Below are 24909 nucleotides of genomic sequence, written 5' to 3'. Positions count from 1 at the left end.
ATCTAATATCAAGAAATATCAGGGGCACTTGGGTGGCTCAGATGGTTAAGTGTCTGCCTTCGGCTCAGGTCATGATCTCCAGATCCTGGGATCAAACCCCATGTCAGGTTCCCTGCTCAGCAGGGAGTCTGTTTCTCCCTCCCCCTCTGCCACTCCCCACCTGGTGCTCTCTCTCAAATGAATAAATAAAAATCTAAAAAAGAAAAAGAAGAAAGAAAAGAAAAGAAACAAACATCAAACAAACTCACAAAGTGGGTGACTATAAAATAACTGGCCTGTGTTCTTCAAAAATATCAACGTCCTAAAAGAACAGTTGAGGAACTGTTCTAGATCAAAGCTGTTGAAAAGACATGACAATAAAATGTGTTAGTAATCCTAGACTGTATCTTTTTCCCATAAAGAACACTCCTGGGACAACTGTCACAACTTGAATGGAGTCTTAGGGATCAGACAGCTGTAATGTATCAATGTTAACTTCCTGCCTTTGGTGGCCGTATTGCTGTTGTGCAAGAGAATGTCCCTGTTTGTAGGAATTACGTACTACAATATTCAAAAAAAAAGAGACATCATGTCAACAACTTTCTCTCAAGTAGATCAGGAAATAGAAATTATCTGTATTATACCTGCAACATTTCTGAGTTCGTTTCAGTAAAAAAAGTAAATCAAATAAAGGTAGGAAGATCTCAAATTGCAGCCCAAACTCCATCCAGGCTGGCAGTTACCATGTCTCCAAAGAGACCAGAGGCAAATCTCTGGGGGGAAACGAATAGAGCCTCTATATCCGGAGATACCAAGCACAACAGAGAATAGTTTTGAGGCAAGAGACTAAAAAGAGAATCCATTAAGAGACTTCACACAGAATGGTGGACTCCAGTTCCCTTCTCCAGTTCTGCTTGCAGAACACCAGGGACAGGAATATATGTTCCTTCTCCCCCAGGCATGGGATTTAGTTTCAGTCAACATCCAGAACCCTGGAATGAAAGCACTGGGGATACTCCTATTCGTCACCCCTCACAAAGAGCTTCCATCAGCGTTATCACACCCTACTCTCAAATAAAAGCCACCAGCCCAAAAATGGTCAAATATTTAAGGAAAGGTACCAACATTAAAGACAGAAATCAAAACAAGCAGAAAAACTGGAATCCAGAGTAAATGGAGACAATGCCATGGGGGGGGGGAGGGGTTAAACTATATTATCAATGTGCTTGAAGAGGTAAAAGAATACATGTAGCCAAAAAAAAAAAAAAAAAAAGCAAAGAACAAAAGATAACCATGATGGAAGATAAAAGTTGAAAAATATCTCCCAAGAAGAGTAAAAGAATTAACTACTAGAAAATAGACAAGATAACAAAATTGTATGTCACTTGAGAAGACCAAAGAAGTTATCAAAGAAAGTATACAAGAAACTTTCCCAGATCTAAAGAGTATGTACCTCCAAAGTAAAAGGATGGGTCCAACACAACAAAACCACCCACACCAAAGCACAACACTGCAAAACTTCAGAACACCAGAGATAAAAAACAGACTCTTAAAACTTCCACATAGAGAACAAGAACAAAAAAAGGTGGGGGAGATGTCACATAAAAAGGACCAAAATTTACTAATAAATTAATAGATGCATGCAATATTTAATGGCTGCTAACAACAGAGAGTCAGATATTGTGTGCCTCCAAAAGGAAATACATCACCCACGTAGTATTCTCCCCACTTACCACTCCCCTCCCCAAGAAAAATAGAAAGGCTTACAAATGGAATTTTATCAAGCCTCTACATCTTACTACGAGTACCAGAAAATACATGGGACAGGGGAACATGTCAATGACACCACAGGGGTTCACTCAACAACATCCAGACTATAGGAAAGACAAGAAGGATGACACGGTTTCTTCAACAAATAAAGTTAAGGAGCAAAAATAAGATGCAGAGGGGCAGCCAACAGATTAAAAGTGACTTAAGAGATCTCTCAATGAATGACAAGTTCTGGACCTTACTTAGATTCTGATTTGAATAAAGTGTTTAAAAAATATACAATTATGAGGCAATCAAGGCCACCTGAACTCTTCCTAGATATGTGAAGAATTACTGTTAATCTTTTTAAGGTATGAGATTGGCACTGAGATTACAGTTTAGAAATCAGTCATTTTTCAGAGATACATACTGAAATATTCACAAGTGAAATTATGTATCTGGGTTTTCATAAAAACTCAAATGGAAGAGGGGTGGAGAGGAATACAGATTTCTTCTAAAAGTGGCCTTGAGTTGATAAATGCTGATGCTGAGAGATGGGTACGTGGAAGCTCATTATGTTCTCCAACTTGTCCATACTTTTGGTTTTAACAGAATCCAGAATACAAATTCTATCTGCTAGGGGCGCCTGGGTGGCTCAGTCATTAAGCCTCTGCCTTCTCCTCAGGGCGTGATCCCGGCGTTCTGGGATCAAGCACCACATCAGGTTCCTCTGCTGGGACCCTGCTTCTTCCTCTCCCACTCCCCCTGCTTATGTTCCCTCTCTAACTGCCTGTCTCTCTGTCAAATAAATAAATAAAATCTTAAAAAAAAAAAAAAATTCTATCTGCTGTATAAGCTAGAAGGCCATGAATACATCCAGAGTTCTCAGTAAAAACTATATTCAAACTGCAATTCTGTACCCAGCCAAAACTTTTAATCACCAGGGAAAGCAGATGAAAGACACTTTCAGACAATGTCTCAAAAAATTAACCTCTCAAGTACCCGACCAAAGGAAGTACTGAAAGTTGTACTCCAGCAAAATGAAAGATAAAAACAGGAAAGATAAGGAAGAGGTCTGGAAACAGGAGACCTGAACCTGTTGGAAGATTTGCAAAAGGAACACTATTAAGCCCAAAGAGCAAGAATTTCATACAAGTGAGGCTTGATGAAGGGTCCCCTAAGAAGACTGGGGACAGACAACTAGTTATCTGATATGTTTGTGCAGAAAACTGTATTGAGAGGCTATTGGAATGTATGGGAAAACTTAGTCACAAGGACCTAGAAAACAAAGCAAACGGAAATACTAGACAATTGTTAATTCCAGGAAAAACAAAATTATACAAGGAGGGAAATGTAATCATAGTATAAAATATAGCTCCACGGTGAACATACATCATCATAAGTAAACACTGAATATGTTTAAGGAAAATATTTTAACTATAATGGGTAGATGGAAGAAGAAAAGTGTAAGGCAGATGATTTAAAATTAAATATTCGCCTACCTTAATAGAAAGTCAATAAATTATATCCAAAATTTTAAGTTAAATATAAAAATAGGGTCAGGGTTGCCTACTCAGCCTCCAACCTCCCCCTTTTTCCTTTGTAACAGAAGGCAGTTTTGTTCAGGACCCATTTGCACACCATCCCCATCAGGCATGTGCTCAGGGAAAGTGTGGCCAGCTCCATGATGATGCCCAATTGGTCTACACACAACCCCACTTCCTTTCTAGTGAGTGTTTCAGAAACAGTCCTATAACGCGCCAGGAGACAAGTCTGCCAAAGAGTTTCGAGGCCAAATTTCCACATTCTCATATAGCTACAAGAAAAAGTTCTCTCTCCTTTCTCTGGACACTGCCGTGTCTGGATACAACTCCTCAAACTACTGCAGCCTATTACTCTGTGCATGTAGCCAGCCAGTGACTCGAGGGGTGATGGAAAAACTGCGTACCTGAAGACATTACTGTGCACCAAATCAATCAGCCCTAGAGCCCATCCCACCTCTAGACTTGCAACTCTGAGTTAAATTCTCTTATCTGAAGCCAGTTTGGGTCAGGGTCTCCCTACCTGCATCCAAAAGCATCCTAACTGGTACAATAAGCACATTAGAGAAGTCAGGACAAGAAAGAGCTCAGAGTTGAGGTAAAAGAGCTTACCAACTAGCGGGCAGGGCACACCATGCCATGAATGCTTCAGATGTGCGAGATCCTCTGAAGACCTCCGGACACCCAGGCGGACTCTTCTATTCTACCATGTCCGTGCAGACCCTGAGGTGACAAAGTTTAGGAAGACCTACTCTGGGGAGCAGGAGAAGAACTACCGAGGGATATGCCTGGAGACAGCTTTTTTCATTGGAAACCTTTCAGTAGTATTCAATGCATGCTAAACTGAAAATTCTTAAGAAAACTAATGCAGTAAGCAAAAAAGAGACAAAAGATCTGATCTGTGGAGAGGTCATTAACAATAACATGAAGAAAGAACTTAACTGAAGACTGTTTCAGAAACAAAACTCAAGAGGGCTGGGTAACAGAGTAAATTTAAAAGTGAGAGGAGACCAGGATGCCTGGGTGGCTCAGCCGGTTAAGCGGCTGCCTTCAGCTTAGGTCATGATCCCAGGGTCCTGGGATCAAGTCCCGCAGCATCGGGCTCCTTGCTCAGTAGGGACCCTGCTTCTCCCGCTGCCTGCCGCTCCCCCTGCCTGTGTGCTCTCTCACTCTGACAAATAAATAAATAAATAAAAATCTAAAAACAAATAATAAATAAATTTAAAAAGTGACAGGAGAGGCACAAAGACTACAGAGATGTTTCTTGTGGGGGGACAGAACTCTACTAAAATCACACAAAGTAAAAACCTAAGATTACTTTTTGCTGTGCATATCACTGGTTGGATTACGCTAGCTACTATCTACCAAACTCTCAAGTTTTCCAAGTACAGTTGACCCTGGAACAACACAGGTTTGAACTGCATGGGTCCACCCATACAAGGATTTTTTCCAATAAATATATTGGAAAAAGTTTTTGGAGATTTGCAACAATCTGAAAAAACTCAGATGAACTGCATAGCCTAGAAAAACTGAAAAAATTCAGTAATAGGTATTACTGTAAAAATACAGCATAAAACATATACAAAATATCTGTTTATCAACTATTCATGTTTTGCATAAGGCTTCTGATCAACAGTAGGCTATTAGCAGTTAAGTTTTGGGGGAATCAAAGTGTTAGTGTGGATTTTCAACTGCACAGGGGGTCAGCACCCCTAATTCCCACACTGTTCAAGCGTCAACTGTAATTCAACCTGGGAAGATGAGATACAGCATAAAATCATACCAGAAACCCAACACTCAGCCATGTATTAAAGGCTAAGCAAGATTCTAGCGCTAGTCACAAAAGGCACAAAAGATACATGGTTCCTGCTCTCATGAAATTAACCTAGTATTTGCTAAAACATATTCCACAGAAGCAATATAGAATAGTTAAGAGTGAGGGCTGAGCCTGGTTTGAATCCGACCTCACCAACCACTACGAAAAATTATTTCACCTCTAAGCCTAAATGTTATCATCCACTAAATAGTAATACCTTACTAGGTTGTAGTATGTGTATGTTTAGTGTGCAGAGCAAGCTTAATGAAGACTGCCCTTCCTATGTTAACAGGGGAGAAGGGGGTTCGCTATAACATGCTAATGTGCATGGTGAAGCTTCAAGAAGGTAACTTTCTCCAAACTTCCTTCCTCCACAGCACACCATCTCAAAGAGTGGTCTGCAGAGCACATTTACAGAGAAGAGAAGCTCCCTACTGCTTTCTGCTTCTGACCCACTAGGACTGATTTTTATTAATGTCTTCATCCGTTCAGCCTCTAAGTTTGTGCGTGCACATGCGCGTGTTAACTACTATTTAGTGTCCACTCTGCAAACCTTTAAAATCAGTTTAAAGACTATTATGCCTCAGTCTCCCCTGCTAGACCCCGACAGTCTTAGAAACAAACGGGAGTATGTTTTAGACTGACTGCTCCAGTACCTGGGAGAACATAGTATGACGACACTAAAAATGCCCTCTCAAAGAAACAACACATGCATTTTAACCTCATTCGTTGTCACTCAGCGAACACTTACAGAGTCTTCTATGTGCCAAGCCCTGAAGATACAGCCGTGAACAAAATAGATACAACCCTTGCTCTCAAGCAGCTTAGTCTAAAGGAAGCAGGTACCAAATAAATAACTTCATAGCTATAAAATTCAGGTAGAGCACATGTGAGGTGATGAGAAGAAAAAGTTCAGGGTTTTAAACCTAACCTAGACAAGAAGGAAGGAGGAGTCAGAGTCAGGGAAGGCTTCCCTAAATATATGACATCTAAATTGAGACTGAAAAGAAGAGCAGGAGTTAGTCGGACAAAGTCCTAAGCACGCTATATGCATTCAATTATTCTTCATAATACTATAAATAGTAGGTACTTATTATCCTGATTACATAAATGGGAAAACTGAGGCGCAGAAGTTTACACAACTGGGAAAAGACAGGGCTAAGATTCAAAGCCAGTATCAGTATCAGGCTCCACAGAACACACTATTCACCACTACACACTACTGTTCTTGAGGGACAGATTCTAAGATGGGTCCCAGGACATGGCCTTCTGCTGCTTGTGCCCTTGTGTAGACCGTTCCCCTTGACCCAGGTCCCATGACTTGCTTTTAACCAAGAGCATACAGGAAAGGCGATAGGGTGTCAATTCTGCAGGTAGGTCCCTTTGTCCTGTGGGGAGACACTCTCCTTTACCGTTTTTGATAAGTAAGTAGCCATGTTGGAAAGGACCACACAGCAAGGAACTAAGGGCAGATGCCTGCTAACAGGCAGTAACAAACTGAAGCCCTTAGTCCAAGAGTGCACAAGAAACCAAATTCTACCAACTGTCAAAAGAGCTTAAAAGAGATCTTTCCCCCATACCTCACATGATACTACAGCCACAACCAACAACTTGACGACAGCCCTGAAACCCTAATACAAGAAGACCCAGCTAAGTCGTACCCAGGACATCTGACCCCAAAAACTGTGACATCATAAATGTATGTTTTAAGTGTCTAACTTTGTGGTAATATTGTTACATATCAAAAAATAACACACTGTTGCATAATAAATTTCCTTCACCATATCCCAGCGCTTTACTGAAATACTGACTTTCAACTATTCTTAACTACACATCAAGCCAAATTCAGGTAGCAGTCACAACTGTTCTTTTTAAGCAAATCTCATGTACGAAGATGTCAACATTAACCACAATCTGATCCTATGTTTTATAGCAGCCATGTTGTTCGAACAACCCTGTCCACTAATTCCATTATCTCTGTCATTTCTGCCTGTTTCTGCTGAGTTTTCTCTTCTATGTCTTCAAATTCACTAATCTTTTCTTCTGTAACATCTAATCTGCCATGTACGCCATCCAGTGTATTTTTCATCTCACATATTAGTTTTCATCTCTAGAAGTTTTATTTGGGTCTCTTTTTTACCTTTCTTGTCTCAACCTTTTTGAACATATTGAATACCCTTATAATAACTGCTTTAATGTCTTTGCCTGTCCATTCTAACACCTGTCAGTTCTGGGTTGGTTTCAACTGACTGACATCTTAACTATAAGTTATGTTAAGCTGCTTTTACACATATTTAGTAATTTTTGATTGGATGCCAGACAGTTTAAACTGTTAAGTGTTAGGTTTTGTTATATTTCTTTAAGGAGTATTGGACTTTGCAGGCAATTACATTACTTACCAATTAGTTTGCTCCTTTCAAGGCTTGTTTTTAAGCATTCGCCAGCCATATCTAGAAAAGCCTTTATTTTAGGACTAATTTAGCCCCACTACTAAGACATGACCCTTCTGGAGTCTCAATGTACACAGCATTTAATGAGTTCTACTCTGGCTATAAGGTACTCAAATATTTCCCAGCCTTATGTGAGCTCTGAGAATTGTTCTGCCTAAAGTTTCCCAGTGGATTCCTTCCTCAGGAACTGTTTCTTTATGAAACTGCATCCTACATGTGCACAGCAGATTAATATTCACTCAAACATTTAAGAGGACCACTAAGAAGACTTACGGAACTTTTTCTGCATAGCTCCCTTCTCTCCAGAAGCCTGCTCCTCAAAACAGAACCATCTTGGCCTCCTCCTGATCCAATCTTCACTTCCTCAACTCAGTGAGGCCAAATAGCTCTATGTGGGATCACCCTCCCTGCACTGAAATCTGAAAGTTGTCTCCAAGAAGAAAGCTGGGCCATCAGAGGGCTCACCTCATTTGCTCCCTGCCATCAGGGATCACACTTCTGCACTGCCTGTTGTTCAATATCTGAAAATACTTGTTTCACGTATTTTGTCCCGTTTCCTAGCTATTAAGGTTAGCGGGTAAATTTAGAATGTTACTGCCTCTAGTCAAAACTAAGTCATGATTCCTGATAAAGTAAATGTTTTATAAGATACAACTCCTAAACATACATACACAAACACACACACACACCATTATCTATTACATCATCCCATCTTTATTTTTATCATGGCATTTATCACTATTTGTCACTGTTACTTACTTTCTTGCTTATTCTACATTTAAAACAGAATGTAAGCTCTGTGAGTGCAGGGATCTTGTCTATCTTGTCACTCCTATCTCCCCAATACCTAGAACATATCCTGGCCTACAACAGGCACTCAAATCAGCAGATTCATCAAATCAATAAGCAAACTGCATATAACTATTTCACTTAATATATACTGTAAACTCTTCCCACTGATAAATTTTAATCTAGATGCAGGTAACCCTGACCCTGGAGAGTTCCTTAGAACTGTCCATTATCTTATTAGCATCCTCTAGGTAAAGGTTCTTAGTTACAAACAAAAGAAACTAATTCTGGCTTTACTGAAACTGAAAAGAAAGTTATTAAAGCACATTAGGTAACTCACAGAAAACCCCAGGAGGGCCAAGCTGGAAGGCTACATAATCAAGAACACCCACAATTCAAACCATAGATCTGGTCCAGTGGAGACAACATAGGATTCAGTCACTGCAGCTTGTACAGACACCAGTGACACAGGAACGAAATGCTACAGATGAATCTTTGTCACTGCTCACCTCTAGAAACAAATGTAGCTGCCATCCCCCTGCACTGCAGAACCCAGATTCTACAAAGTGCCTACTTCTGCAAATAACTAGCTTATGAAGTAGTGCAGTAGAGCCCCCAGGTCACATAATTGCATCACAACTCCAAAAGATGCAAAGAAAAGTGAGCAACTGGCTCTCAAAGTTGAAGATTTCCACTTCCCATCAAGATCCTCAAGGTAAAGAATTCCCCAAACACAGACAGCTTTTGAATATTTTTGTTTATTATCTGACAAATTAATGAACCAGGAGCACGAGGTATCAATCCCAGTATATCAGAACTTTTCTCTGTTTCTTCAATTAATGGATTATAGAAGCTCTAGGTTTCTTTCTTTTCTCTCTCAATGTTTAACTTTAGGGCACTTAACTCTTCACTGTGTTTTTTATTATCTGGAGACAGCATATGCAATCTGCTATGATTTTCCTTAAGCAAATTTACTTCCCTGCATCTCAGTTTTTTAGCTTGTAAAACAGAAATGCTACCAACCACCTTATAGAGTTGTGGGGAATATTAAAATAATAAAGAATATGTACAGCGTCTGGCCCACAGCAGGCAATCAATTAATAATAGCTACTGTTACCATTATTATTAAATACAAGCATATTTTTAAGAGGATAAACTCACTGATCTATATAAACTTCTTAAAAAATCTGCCAAGTTGTTGAAGATCCAAGGTTTCTATTTTCCATGGTATTATAAATGTTCTCACCTTAACTCCTATGTTACCAAAAATAAAGCAACAAGTAGCTTAAAGTAGCCTAACATGTTGCCACCAAAACTAAATTCAAAACATAAACAACCAAACAAACAAATAGAAGGAAGGAAGGAACAAGGAGAGCTAACTGCTCACCCTGAACACAATGAACACAAGCCATGTTTCCTTTACATTTCTCTCCAGTGAGCTCGACTACACTGAAAAGCTTCAGGACGGCAAGGACCATGTATGACCAGGTGACTCACTACTATGTCCCAAGGGCCTAGCATGGGTCCCAAGAGCTTCAATACCTACTGAATATTTGCTTTTCTAAATATTTACTATAGAAACTAGTCACTGAGAAAGGTTTCAGAACTATGTTAAACAAATCCCTTATAAGCTTTTAAAAGCTCATTCACCTGACAAGATCAACAGCTTCAATAATTTTCTAACTACAAGACTCATTCTTTTGAAAAATCCATCCATACAATGAACTTCCTCGATTGTTCTCATTCTGTTGTCCAAACTTGAAAAAGTTAAAGCCAGAGGCGCCTGGGTGGCTCAGTCAGTTAAGCTTCGGCTCAGGTCATGATCCCAGGGTCCTGGGGATCAAGCCCCTCATCAGGCTCCCTGCTCGGCAGGGAGCTTGCTTCTCCCTCTGCCTGCTATATCCCCTGCTTATGCTCTTCTCTCTCAAATAAATAAAATCTTTTATAAAAATTTTTTTAAAAAAATATGAAAGCCAAAATGCATCCAAACAAACCACTTTCTTAACTTTTCTGTCACTTTTTTGATGAAGTCAAAGCTAGCACTCATTTTAAATGTGAAGCTGACGCTACCACAAATGCTGGATTGACATTCCAGACGTCACTGCTGAATGGACCTCACTTTGTTGGCCAAGGATCATTAAGAATATCCAGGCTGATTCCCTCCACAATTTAAAACCTCTCCAAATGAACACTAAGGAATGTGTTTATTTCAATAAACTACTAAAATGATGTGCGCCTTTAATAAAGAAGGCACAACCTAACTAACACTGCCAACTATACTCTCATGAAAAATAAAATCTAAAAAGGCACAATGTTTCTACTCCATATTCCTAACACCTGGCTTCTCCCACATAGTAGGTATTTCATATGCATTTGTGAAATTAGTCCAGGAGTAAGTAATTTCTTCCTGGCTATACAGTTTTCCAGTCCTATCTTTAAAAAGATAGTGCTTTGGGGGCACCTGGTTGGTTCAGTTGGTCCAACTCTTGATTCTGGCTCAGGTCATGATCACAAGGTTCTGAGATGGAGCCCCGCATCAGGCTCCACACTTCGCATGGAGCCCGCTTGGGATATTCATTCTCTCTCTCTCCCTCTGCCCCTCCCTGTCTCAGGCATGCTCTCTCTCAAATAAATTAATAAATAAAATTTTAAAATATAGTCCTTTGGTCCTTGAGACCAACTAGTTTAAAGATCAAAACATGTAGTTCATTGATTCATTCAACAAATGTTTACTTAGTGCTTACTATGTGCCAAGCCTTTGCTGATCCCTGCGACTGCAAGGGGGAGCAAACCACTGCCCCTATTCTCTGAAAGCATTAATCAAATAAGCATTACAAAATTATCAACTGTAGTGGACATGGGGGGCTCAGTGGGTTAAGAGTTAACTCTTGACTTCGGCTCAGGTGGTGATCTCAGAGTTATGAAAAGGAGCCCCATGTTGGGCTCCATGTTCATCATGGAGTCTGCTGGTGACTGTCTCCCTCTGCCACTTCTCTCCTCACGCACTCTCTCCCTCCCCCTCTAAAAAAAAAAAAAAAAAAAGATTTATTTATTGAAAGATTTTATTTATTTGACAGAGAGAGAGGCAGCCAGTGAGAGAAGGAACACAAGCAGGGGGAGTGGGAGAGGAAGAAGCAGGTTCCCAGCGGAGGAGCCTGATGTGGGACTCGTTCCCAGGACCCCAGGATCACGCCCTGGGCCGAAGGCAGACACTTAACGACTGAGCCACCCAGGTGCCCCCATAAATCTTTAAAACTTTAAAATCTTTAAAACCTTAAAATCTTTATCAATTGTAGTAAGCATTATGGAGGAAAAGTACAACAAGACATTAGATATTAAAAAAAGAAGAGGTGACAGGAGGGGGGTACTTTCCCTGACAAAGTGACATCGGGGCTAAAAGTGAGGAGGAAAGAAGTTCACTGCAAGAAAGGGGATGACTGCTGGCTGAAGAAGCAGCACATGCGAAAACAGGGTCCAGAGCCTCAGAAGGTAAGACTGTATAAGTGAGCTGGGGCCGCATCATTCAGGTACAGGGTCCTGTGACTAGTGTGGTTTTTACTCTACAAGTCACCATGTATCTTTAAAGAGGTTTCTTTCTTTTTTTTTTTTTTTAAAGGACAAAGACTTCCTATTCATCATTTGCTCAAATCACTCTTCCATTCCTGTCCATTCCACTAAACCTTCCTTATTCCTTGACTTTCCTTATATGCCCACAACCTTTATTTTCGATGTCTGGATCTTTGTCTTACTCAGCAAGAAGCCTTCCTCCAAGCTGTCTCTCATGAATCCTAAAACTCCCCTCCTTCAATTTCTTCCCTCTGCATAGCTAACTCTAATACTGCTGAGTAACTGTAGCCTTCAGGCCAATTCTTAGGTAAACTCACCTAGCTTTACTGACGTTTTGTTTTGAACTATACCACAGAACGATTATAGGGAAATTCAAAAAGTAAAATTAGATTATAATATACTCAAATGAGATCCTAATAATTTCCCTACAACTGCTAATTTGAAAAAAACTTTTATAAAATCTTCTGCACCACAGAAGTAATGTCATTCTGTAATGAATGTGTTTGATGTAAAGATGAAGTAAAAATATATATATATATATATATATATTGTTCTTTTCAAGGGGAAATGATCAAATCAGAACAAATTTTTCAGCACACAATATTTGTCTTAAAAACTGGGGTCCTATTTATACCCAAATAAACTTTAACTCAAAATTAACTGTCACAAGGACTCCAGGATGGGACAAAAACTTGACCTTCAAAAAGCAACATCAAAAATTACTCAATTTCATGGGCTCTGTGTTCCCATCAATGAAAATGTATGTTCACTCTACACGAAGCCCATAAACCTACTCTGAGGATTACTAAAGATTCCCCCCACCAGATGGTAACTTCCATGATGGCACAGTGTAAGCTTTGCCGTAGCACTGATTCCCAGGCCCTAGTTCCATGTTTGGCCCTGGTATGCAATAAATAATTCTAAATACCCCACGAGATAAATGCTTTTTAGATTATTGGTCTCCCGGTAAGGATACATGTGAAAATAAAGTGAATATGATATTTTTCAGGAAAAATATAAAGACACTCAGAATAAACTAAACTCTCTCCCATGTTCAGTTACTCTTTTTCAAACCATGTATCAAAATACACCTTTTTCTTTCCAGATTCACACCTTCTAGCATTGCCTTCTCCCACTGCCCCATTTTTAAGATCATCTTTAATGGTGCTAGAAATGACTTCCACCTGTCCCTAATGGAAGTCTGAACTACAATAATAATTCTATCTTCTGTTCTTTAACAGTTCCTTCAGGCCCTCGAGGAAATGCTCTCAACTGTCCCATTAAACGAATCGTTCCCATACTATACTGCTACCAATGTTTAATTCTCTCCTTACTACATCCAAAAATTTGACCACATTGCTGTTTGAACTCAGAAATATTCGCTTATCTGTTGAAAATTAAATCACTGAGAATTTTTTAAGGCGCTCCAAACTTGGCTCTCCCATTTGACTTCTACTTTTTATCTCTTACTCTTTCATACCTACACACCTAGAATGCGCCTGCCTTCCAGGCCCTTCTTCTTACTGTGTCGTCTTCCTAATCCAGATTTGTCATCACAGTCCTACTGAAACACCTTCTATTGCCCCAATCAAATGCCTCATAATATTTAAGACCCATCACTCTCGTTTCTCAGTGTTAATTGTCCCTATCCCTCCTCTAGCATCTCACATACACGCACTCTCTGAAACTCCGGGTACACAAATCTGTCATTCTCCTAAAGCACCCCTCACTTCCCCTGCCACCACAGGACCCCCTCCAGCAGACTATCAAATCTCCAGGTTCTACCAAGACTCAGTCCCTCCTCCTCAAGGCAGGCTCAAATCCCCAGAACTCTTACTGCCCTGCTTTCTTCCAGTTCTTCATATGTCAATACCTCTCACTGTTAGCAGCCAGGGTCTTACCTATGTTGATGGTGCCTATATACACACAACTACCTCAACGCTAACAGCACAGGTAACCAAATCTCACTTCTGTAGTCAAAGCTCCTACCACCACAATGCACATACCTCACATAGAGGACAAATGTTTACGCAACTGAAGAGGAATAAGAAATCCCTTTTACAATTTATCAAAGCATTTACAACTACAAGCATCTACAAGTCATCAAAACATCAGTTCTTCATTCAGCAGAATAAAGGAATACAGGAAAATCAGAAAATGTTTTTAATTATATATCTGACAAAGAATGAATATTTTGTTATTAAAGTACAAGACTTAGAGTACAACTTAAGATGTTCAAACTCACTCGTAATCAAAGAAATGCAAATCTAAACAACCAGACATCATTTTCACCTATTAAACTGACAAATATTTAAAACTCTGGTAACACCAATGTTGGTGAGATCTGGGAAATTATGACTCTCAGACACTGCTGATCAAGTATAAATTGGTGCTATTTTTGAGAAGACAATTTGGCGAGGCATATCCAAATGTGCATATACTTGGTGAACCAGCAATTTCCCTTAGAAATCTGTATCATGTGGCTAAGGCTCACAGAACACAGTTAGGGATGTACACTGCAGCACTGTTTAAAACAGAAATGCAAAAACAATTTAAATGTTCTTTAATGGAGAGATTAAATTGTGGTACATCCATAACATGGAATACTTCCTAACCATTAAAAATAACAGGGAAAACTATCAGCTGATGTGGGAATATTTCTAAAATAGATCAAGATGCTTAAGGTGCAAATCTGTGTGGTTAGCATGATCCAGTTTGCTTTTAAGTGCACAGACACTGTACACACACACATATCCATGACAATGTTTACACACTTAAAAAAAATAAATAAATAGGATCAGGGGCACCTGGCTGGCTCAGTCGCTGGAGTATGTGACTTGATCTTGGAAGTCGTGAATTTCAGGGCCACATTGGGGTTAGAGTTTACTTAAAAAAAAAAAAAAACTAATTAATTTTTAAAAAATAGGATCATACTGAACAATACTGCTTTGTAACATACACATAATAAATGTTTAAAATATATATACTTGCACATATATGCACAGGACATTTCTGGTAGGAAAAACAACTATTACCTATGGGGCATGAGACAGGGGGTTGACAGGACAGCATCCTATAGGGCCTGAGCTTTTTTTTTTTTTTTTTTTAACCATGAGGACATATTACTTGATGATCTTTTAAAAACTAAAATTCCCTACGTGATCATAACGATTCCTTATATGTTTGATATGGTGTCAGACTGCTCAAATAGGAATGATGAACACTAAGAAAAAAAGCCTTCTACTCCAATACTCAATCAAGTGGGTCTTCAGCTAAATTACCCACAGTCCCATCACCAACACTCTTAGTGACAGGAGGCCAGAAGTCCATCTAATACTACCAACCTCTGGCCACAAGAGAAGCCTCCATGAACCTTTCCAGGATTATGCCACAAGCTGACATTTCTCAAACATGCCCTTCATCCTCCTTTGGGCAAGGGCACGTGTGCCGACTCTTCCCCCACTTCCCACAAAGCTCTCTTACTAGTGCAGGTGCTATCTCCAATTCTTAAAATGACAGCTGGCTAATTCATAAAAATAAAGTGCTAACCTGATATACAGATAAAGGACATTCCTCTGGGAATATTTCCATTTTAAATTAGGGAATCCAACTCTTAGCTTAATCTAAAGGAATGAATTCAACAGTGAGAACTGCAGATGAAAAAAAAGTAGTAATTTGGGGACAAGACCTACACGTCGGTACCTTCTAATCATGCCAGGCTAGCACCTACCTATCATCTACCCTAATGTTATAGGTACACTACCCTATCCACCACAGCACTGACATTAACAATACCTTTAAAACCTCAACTTCCCATCCTTAAATATTCATTTGACTATTTGCTAAAAGGACAATTAAGTGATCCAACTATTCACTACCAATGAGCTCACACACAGAAAACAACTATTTGAGAATGACTAATATCCCTATAAAATCTCAACACAGTTGGTACTTGGGCCTCTTTCGCGTTCATATAAAGAACGAAGAACGAGGAGTCAGAAAAACTACACTAATCCTCCAGCGGCTCATTCTGGAGTACTGGTTAGTCATTTAGTTTCTCTGCATCTATTTCCTTCTCTAAAATGAGGAAGATAAATTATATCAATGTTTCTCAAAGTCTTTCTACTGTACCAGGATTACCTGGAATCCTAATTAAGAAAGTAGATTCCAGAGCATCACCCCAAACCTATAGATAGAGAAGCATCTGAGTTTGGGAGTCCCACAGCTTTGCAAAGTTCTCCAGAAGTCTGTTCGAGAACCACTAGTTTCTCAGGTCTCCACTAGGTCTAATAATAACACTCTGTAGTTCAAAAGAATCCTAGATCTTCCTCTTCAAACCCACAAAACTGAAGAGGAACATACTTGGATAGTAAATGTATTTCTAAACATCACTGCTATCACCCTCCTTGCAACTTCAGTGACTCAAAACATTTACTAAAAACCTGAAAAGACTCAAGTGTTATTCCAATAGCTTGCTGAGGGTACGAGTATGAATACATACAGTAGGAATACATACTAGGAAACTATTAAAACAAAATCCAAAAGCTTAGATTCCATATACTGTTTACATACAATATAGTCACAGCAATCAAGAACCATGTATCAGGAAACTGTCAGTAAAATAATGTGCTATTAGAGCCAAAATTCACTCACTACTAGAAGTTTAACTACATTTTTTTCTAATCTGACTATATATGTATACATTACAAATACTGAATAGTGATCTATTTAAATTTACACACCACAGTTCAGAAAATTAATGACCAAATATGAAAAGTAAGTCTTATTAATTAGTGCAGTTGTCTTTCCAAGGTTTATTTCTGTATGTTTCTTCCAAAACATATGAAAGTGTGACAGTAAATGTTTCATAATTCCCCATTCTCCTCTTCTTCAGTAGAAACAGATTTTCAACCAAACAGCCACCCTGCCAAAGACCACATATCCCAGCCTCCCTTGCAGCTAAATATGGCCACCTGACCAAGTTTTGACCAACAGATATGAACAAAAGTCATGTATGCAACTTCCAGGTTTGTCTTTTAAAAGAGGGGATGTGCTTTCCCCACACCTGTTCCTAGATGGTGGATATGGTGGGGAGCAGTCTTAAATCACACAGAAGATGGTGTTTCCCTAAGCAGAGGAAAGCAATAAGACAGAAGGAACCAAGGTCCCCTCTACCATGGAGCCACTAAATCAGCCTTAAAATTACTTACATGAGAGAAATAAGCTTGTTTAAGCTACTGTATTTAATCAGAACAAAGGCCCAATCTTGTACTCTAATTAATGCACAAAGTTTAAATTTATAACAAATATTAAATAATAGCTACTTACTAATTCAGTAAAGTTGAAACTATAAATTCTTGGGTAACCCCACTACTGAAATTATTGCTACTGTACCAACTTATGTTTATATGGCACTTTACACTTTTGCAAAGCACCTCATTATAGTATTTCATTCCACATTCTCAAAACCCTGGGCAGGGCAGCTGGTGCTGTGTACATTTGGCATATAAAACACTGAAGCTCAGAGAAGCTACTTTACCCAAGATCGCACAATTATGGAGTGGTACTAGGACAGGATTCGACATAGAAGTTCTTCAGTCCATCCTCATATACATATACATTTATCTACCCTTGCTGTACTGGAACCGTGATCAAAAAAGTATTATTCCTGTCTCGATGGATTTTACAATCTAATGGAGAGAGGAAGGGAGAGACATTAAATAAGTATATCTGTGAATATGTATTACTTAATTACACAGCTATTTGCAGTAAGAGCTATAAAAAATCAGTCCTATACGAATGCATGGCTAAGGAACCCCACCTCAACTGGGGTTTTGGGGAAAGCCTCTCTAAAGAATCAGCTGTATCCTGGGACCACAAGGATGAGTATGAATGGAGAAGAGGAAAAAGAGGGAGAACAGAGAGGAAGAGGCTATTAAATGTATATGTTACCTCAATCTGCACAAGAGCCCTACGGTAAGTACCGCCAGCCCCATGTTACAGATGCAGAAACCAATGCTGAACAGACTCACACTGCGCAGGAGTGACGGCACCTGTTGAGATTCTGGATCTGCCTGACCCCGGAGCCTCTGCCCAGCACTCTCTCACAGGCCTGTACTCTGTCCACAGCACCGTGCTGCCTCAACTGCCATCTGTAACCAGATATTATGCAGATTCTGGATGGGTGTCAGAGCATCTTTTTACCAACATGCATATGCTAGGATGCCAACTCTGACCACAAATATCCATAAAACTTAAAAAAAGAAAAAGATTCAACTCTTGTCATTGGAAATCTGATATACTTAGAAAAATTACAGGGTTATTTAATGAACAGGGATGTTACGTAAAATAGAGGTGATGTTGAAAACCAGATTCATTCCATGTTAAACCAGTTCCCTAAGCTCCTCCCCACTGATTTATACAACCATTTTAACTACGGGAACATAAAACTCAACAATTCATCAAGAGTAAAAATCCATTTTAAGTGATCATGCAGCATATATTAGATACACGCATACATCCCTCAAACAAAAAATGAATGTGTGGTCAAAACCTTAATAGTATAAACTTTTAAAAATCCCCTTCCGGAGGAGAGGATTATATAACTCTGGTAGAAGAATCAATTGTCAAGAAGCCCAAGTGGTTCTACTTAGCAAAAACTATGCCTACAAGGAACTACATCATTCTAGATATCCAATGTACTGTAGGCTATTATCTCCAATAGAAAATTTTCACTCATTAAACAATTCTGAAAGTATGATTTCAAAGTAAAAGCATAACTTTTGAAAAACACTTAGCTGGTCTATACAATGCAATACTTCCAAATCATGTTGTTTTCATTAATTAAAAAAAAAAAAAAGAAAGAAACTAAGTCTGCCGGTAGCCACTGAGGAAACAAGACTTGTCTTTAATTATTAATATGAACCTTAGATTAATTATTTTCGTCCTGTGAACCCAACATTTCATTTTCATGTAACCAACGATAAACCTTATAGCTCTGGCTTAACATTGCAGGCAAGATTTCAGATTTCTTCATCTAGGGGCAACTGAGGAGAAGTTTTAGGTAACTTAAAATAATTTGATGTTTTTTTCCAAGTAATTAAAAAAATTTAACGCCCCCCCCCAATTTTTAATCAAAAATTGTGCAAACCGTGGGTTAAGAATTACAATTTCTCTAACCATCGAAACACTGCCCAATGGTTAAAATAATATATGGTAAGAAGTCTTTTAAAAAGCATAATTACTATGTATACATGAGGTGCTCTTACACAAGTCAGTCACACAATACCTTTTGACAGGGCAAACTGTGTACCAAGTTTCAGGGGCACTGCGTTTGATAACTTCAAGTAGTATCTTTACATCTAAATAGAAAACATGTAAAACCATCAAAACACTCAACAGAAAGAAGAGGTTCTTAGCTCACAGTTGAAACTACTGATAAGGAATACAACAAAATTGTGAGAGTAATAAAATTTTGTGAAGGAAGAACTAAGTTCTTTATACTCTTCCTGGAAGTTTTTGGGTTGTGCTGGGTTCAGATGGTTCATTTCTTTCTTGGAGGAAAGACAGAAATTGCTGGGGGTGTGGGTATAGGAAATGTGAAAGTTCTTTTAAGTAAGAGAAAAGATAACGCTAAAGCAAAAATACTGACACCTTTATCACAAATACCATGAAAGTCAGAAATTAAGCCCCCTCTTCTATGAATCTTACTTTTAGTCTTACATAAAAGGCAATTCCCTTCACACTCATAATAAAGCTACCTCCTTCCAAATTTTCTTCCCAAAACTAGATACTTGCCAACTATAAACACACGTGAAAACATCCCTGAGTAATCTAACTAGCTAAGCTAGTTCTTATTTAAAAAAAAAAAAAAGTTTTCAAGCAGTACCCAAGACTAGATACAAATTAGCATTTTCTTTCTTTATGTTTTAGTTTCAAAACAAAATGCATGCCAAAGGTCACTGTATACCTTGTGTTATAAGTCATCCTGAATTTTGCTTTTGCAGATAAATATTCATAGTACTATAAAAATCTATGGATGTAAATTCTTTAAATACCAGTTGCTGCACTTAACCACTCCCTACCCCTCCCCATTGTGTTTATGAACACAATAACTCTCCATAAATAAAACTAACGGGACAAACATCTGACAACATTCTAGAGGGGGAAAAAATTCTAACCAAGGGTCTTTTTCACTATACACGTTCCCAAACAAGACACTGCATTAAAATGGAATATTTTCATTTATTTTGAATGTTAGTTCCCCTAAAGACTGGACTAACTGGTTAATTTTTTAATCCAAGTACACAGTAATTCTATCTCTTAACTTTCTAACTGGTCCCACCAAAATGTTTTTAAAATGTTTAAGAAGCTATCTTATACCTGTATTACAAATTCCTAATAACAAAGATCTCACTAGATCATTTAGTCCACTTCCCACCCCTACCAATAATGACCATCCATTCATTCAACTCTATTACTTCAAATCAAAATCATTTTTAGATTTTAAAGCATGCCTTCACCTTACATAGGGGTGACCCCAGAATAACTAATTTCTGAGCTTATGCCTCTTATCAACTTTTTATACTGTTTTACAATAGAACTTGGTACACACGTTAACAGAAGTCCTTAACTTTTTGATAAGGTTTGAACTCTAAATGAATTTGGACAGCCAGCATAAGCACCAGGGCTATTTCAAGACCAATCCTCCAAAAGCACTGGGGTACTTGAAGTATAAGTCATGTGTATATTAAAAATCTTAACTGTAACCGAATAAACTTTTTCTTAACTGCTGTTTCTTTAAAACTATCTTCTTCAGTTTAAAATCTTAGCACATGGAATTTCAGTTCCAGTCTCACATTTAGTCTATCTGAAAATAATACCTCTCAAAGTAAACAATCACGACGTGAGAATTTAAGAAATTTTAAAAAACAAAAACTAAAGGTAATTCCACTGAATTATTAAAACTCCCCAAAATCAAAATATTAAATATATCCATTCTTAAACACTTTGTATATGCAAGGTACAAGGGGTCATACAGGAAATCTAAGTATTCAAAGATTTTGAAATGACTAAAAATAACTTTTACACAAAACTTTGCTATGACTCATCAATACTTAAGCGATGCCTACCAATTAAAATTAAGTGTGAAGAACAAAACGCACCAAAAAATATCTTTTAATTCCTTCCATTCAGTACTGTTTACATACTGGGGGGTGGGGGCTGACAAGTTTCATTTAAGAGGGTCTCTTTTCCATCTTTCCACTTCGACAACCGACAAAGTTAATTCCATGCTCAACACTGTCAGGGGCACAATCTCTAGGTCAGAACCTGAGTCATTACACACAGATCGCTCCAAATCTGCCTGTGTTTATAACAATCAGTTATAACCTAGTGATTATGAGCAAAGGCTGGCTACAGACTCCGGCTCCTGGAGTCCGAGCTGTATGACCTTGGATGAGTCACGGCTCAGTTTCCTCATCTGTGAAATGGGTTAACAGTTCCTACCGGTAGGAAATATGAGTTCATACATGTAAAGCCCTGAGAAGACTGCCTGGCACTCTTTGTCCTCGTCTTTAAAAAAATCTGTGTGAATAACAATGCTATACAGGGTATTTCCTGACAACTTGGGCGGAATTCAAAAACCAAACGGTGCTGGCATTCAAGGGCTGCACCTAGATTACAAGGTTCGTATAATCTAGGGTTGGACGGAAAAGCACAGACCAGTAGTCGGAATCACCCACTCGCTAATTTTGCCATTTTTAACTATTTCAGGCTAGGGAGGGGCCTTTCGCTAGGCGTTAAGATACTCAGCAGCTTTGGTGGATCTAAGCAGGAGCGGGTTTGTGCCTGTAAATAGACTTGTGAAGTTTTGTTGCAATAACCAGGTATCAATTATAATTTACGCATTCTCAACCACCAACTCCTCCGGCTGCTAAACAGGTCATTACTCCACCTCGAGCGGCCGAGATCACTTGCACTCACTGCACAACTTAGGAGCACGCCGAGTGCCCTCGCTCCAGCACACACCCCAAAGGGCCGCTGAGGGACCCGGCTCCCGACCTTCCCCGGCGCCTCGCCCAGCAGCCAGCCCCGTTTTCTTAACCCGTGCATTGTCCTTGCGGAGAACCCCGGCGGTTCCCACACTGGTGGGGACCGAAGAGGAGGGACGAGGGAGGAGCTGGGGGAAGAGGATGAGGAGGAAGAGGAGGAGGAGGAGGAAGACAACCTCCTCCCCTCCGCTCGGGCGACCAGTGAAGGTCTGGAGCTTTCTCCGGCCCCCAGGCCCCGGCTCCCGGGAGGCTGCGGCCCCGGCTCCCACCCTCCGCAACTTTCCCTCCGCTCGCACCCGCCTCTCCTCCGGGACCGGGCCTGTCGGGTTCCCTCCCCCGGCGGCCGGCCCCGGGCCGCGGCGCCTCCTCCTAAAATGGCAGGTCCCTCCCTCCGCCCGGCCGGCCTCGGCGCGGGCCCGGCTGCAGGCCGCGGGGGGAGCCGGGCGCCGGGCCGGGCGGGGCCGCGGCCGGGCCGGACACTCACCGGGACGATGGCGGGGCGCTCGCGCCGCTCCCTCCGGTGAGTCTCAGCCTCGGGCTCCCGCCGCTGCGCTCCCGCCGCGGCCTCCGCAGCCAGCGCCGCCCCGGCCGCCTCTCTCCGCCCCCGGCGCTCCCGGCTCCGCGGCCGAGCCGCAGCCTTCTCAGTCTCTCTCCGGCTCCGCGGTTCCAGCGGCGCCCGGGGCCGGGGAGGCGACAGCCCCCTCCCCGGCAAATACCGCAGTCCCCGGACCCCGACTCCCGGCGGCGGGGCCGCGCGGCCCGGCCCGGCGCGGAGGGCGGCGGCGGCGAGGCCGGGCGCCGAGTCGCGGCCGCTCCCGGCGGCTTCTTCCCGAGGAGGATTTTGTAAATCTCACAAAATGGCGCGCGCTCCAAACCTGCGCAGCGAGAAGCGCCGGGGCCCGAGCGGCGGCGGCGGCAGCGGCTCCTCCGCCAGGAGAGCCCGAACCGCCCGCCCCCGAGTCCCCGCACAGACAGACAGACACACACACACACTCACACACACACGCACGCACACTCGCCCTCGCACACGCTCACTCACACACACACTCTCACACTCACACCGGTCCCGCCCGCTCGCCGGCGGCGGCAGCGGCACCAACAGCAGCAGCAGGAACAGCAGCAGCAGAAGCGGCGGCGGCGGCGGCACCCGCACCCCCCACTCGAGGTGTCCGCTCCCTGAGCCCGACCTGGGCCGCGATCAGCAGCAGCGACGGCAGCAGTCTCCCCGGATCCCCCCGCCGCTCTTGCCGCCGCCACCCCCGCCTCACTCCAATGGGGCTTTTTATTATTATTCGGGCGGGAAGCGAAAGGGTTTAAAAAAAAACCAACCAACAAAATGGCGACGGACCGACCCGGTCGCTATAGCAACTGTCAATCAAAACGCAAAACCCCGGCTGACGTGCTGACGTCCTCCTCCCGCCCCCCGGCCCCAAACCGGCGGGCGGGGCCTGTTGCTCGGGCAACGGCAGATTCCGTTCCCTCCTTTCTCTCTCCCCCTACGTCCCCAACCAACCACCCAACCCCCTCAGGTCACGTGAAGGATAAATTCGGAGCTCGGGCCCGCTACGAGTGTCAGAGGAGGGCGCGTGATTCGCTCGGGGGAGGGGAAGGGAGGGGGACGGCCAGGCCGAGGGAGGGAAGGGAAGGAAAGAGAAGGGAAGGGGGGCGAGGCGGCGGCCCGGCCTGTGCGCGAGCGCCCGCCGACTCCCCGGCCTCCTGGCCGCGCCCCGCCCCGCGCCCGCGCTCGCGCTCGCGCCGACTGCGGCCCAGGGAGCGCGCGCGGCCTCCGCGCCGCCGCCCCCGGAACCCCGCGCTTCCGCGTCGTGCGCCCGCAGCCCCGCCCGCGCCGGGGGGGAGGGGGCCGGGCTCTGTGGCCGCGCCGGGACCCGGGAAGCCCACCCTCTGGCGCCCGGACCGGGGGCTCTCACCTTCATCCCCCGGGAGCGCGCCGGCCGCGAGAAGGCGGCCTGGGTGCGCACGGCCGCGCGTTTCAACTGTTCTTCGAAGGGCTCGCGTGCCCCCCTCGCCGGAAAATGCCCACGGAGGCCGCGGCGGGGGTGGGGAAGAGGCCGCCTCCGCGTTTCAGACATCTCAGGAATTCCGGACGCTTAGCCCGAATCCGGGATGCCCCTGCGGCTGACACCTTGATTAAATCCTGCCTCTCGATTTTTGCAGCAGCCAATGCCAATGATCAGATATTATGCACGGAACCATCACAAAAACTTTTTTAGGCTGTGCACGCTCTCCCAGGCTTTACCACCTATTTCCAACCCCTCCCCACCTTTTTGGGCGCAGCCTTTCCTTCCTGATCGGAATGCCCCTTACATTAATTCTCTTGAGCTATTACTGTATCCTTGCTGCCCAACTCCCTGTTTTTCTCTTTGATGCACCATCTCAGCTTCCCCATTCTTAATTCACCCACCGCTCAATATTCTGGCTCTCGTTTATTAGTGTTTTATCTACCCCTCTGCCTGACTATATGTCGCTAGGTGTGCTTCCCAGGCATTAAAATCTAGGTATGCTAGTAGCCATGCTGTGCTGGCTACTTTGTAATTAGTAGACTGCCACTGGCTAAGAATTGTATTCTGTACCAATACTAATAAAATGGCACTTGACAAATGTTACGCTGAAAAGGATAATGTAGATATTATTTTACACCACGTCATTGATTTATTGATTAATGTCTAAGCTTATTTTTCCATCATGTACTAGTGTTCCTACCAGTTTTTTCTTAAGCTGTTCACAAATACATTAGCAACAGATAGGATCTCATAGGTGTAAAGAAAAGCCTCCCTAATAAATACTGGTCTCTAACCCATGTGACTCAAGGAAAGACGCTTGCTTTCAATGATTTACAAGTGTTTCCCTCCTACAGTTATTAGAACATTGTTGTAAGGCAACAATTCAAATTAGCACAAGACCTAAATCAGACTAAACCTAAAATAAATGAGCTAAAACGTAGTCAG

General features: G+C 41.9%; 1 protein-coding gene across 4 annotated transcripts in view; it reads right to left on the bottom strand.

Moving 5' to 3' along the window:
- The window catches only part of DYRK1A (dual specificity tyrosine phosphorylation regulated kinase 1A), a 144719-nt gene extending 121458 nt beyond the window's left edge, over window positions 1-23261 (bottom strand). Inside the window, exon 1 of one of the 4 annotated variants that reach the window (XM_045813504.2) lies at window positions 23131-23261. The gene's annotated coding sequence lies outside the window, so the exon portion shown is untranslated. Of the gene's footprint in view, window positions 1-17923; window positions 22300-22427; window positions 22569-23130 lie in introns of those variants that run through there. The other 3 variants (XM_045813503.2, XM_045813507.2, XM_087861799.1) reach the window with 3 other exon arrangements.
- Window positions 23262-24909: the final 1648 nt, after the last annotated feature.

The sequence above is a fragment of the Ursus americanus genome, chromosome 4 (genome assembly GCF_024610735.1).
Source record: "Ursus americanus isolate L20-20 chromosome 4, mUrsAme1.1.p, whole genome shotgun sequence".
Lineage (NCBI taxonomy): Eukaryota > Metazoa > Chordata > Mammalia > Carnivora > Ursidae > Ursus > Ursus americanus.
Note: the sequence above shows the minus strand (reverse complement) of the source record. Positions and strands in the feature narration are given on the sequence as shown.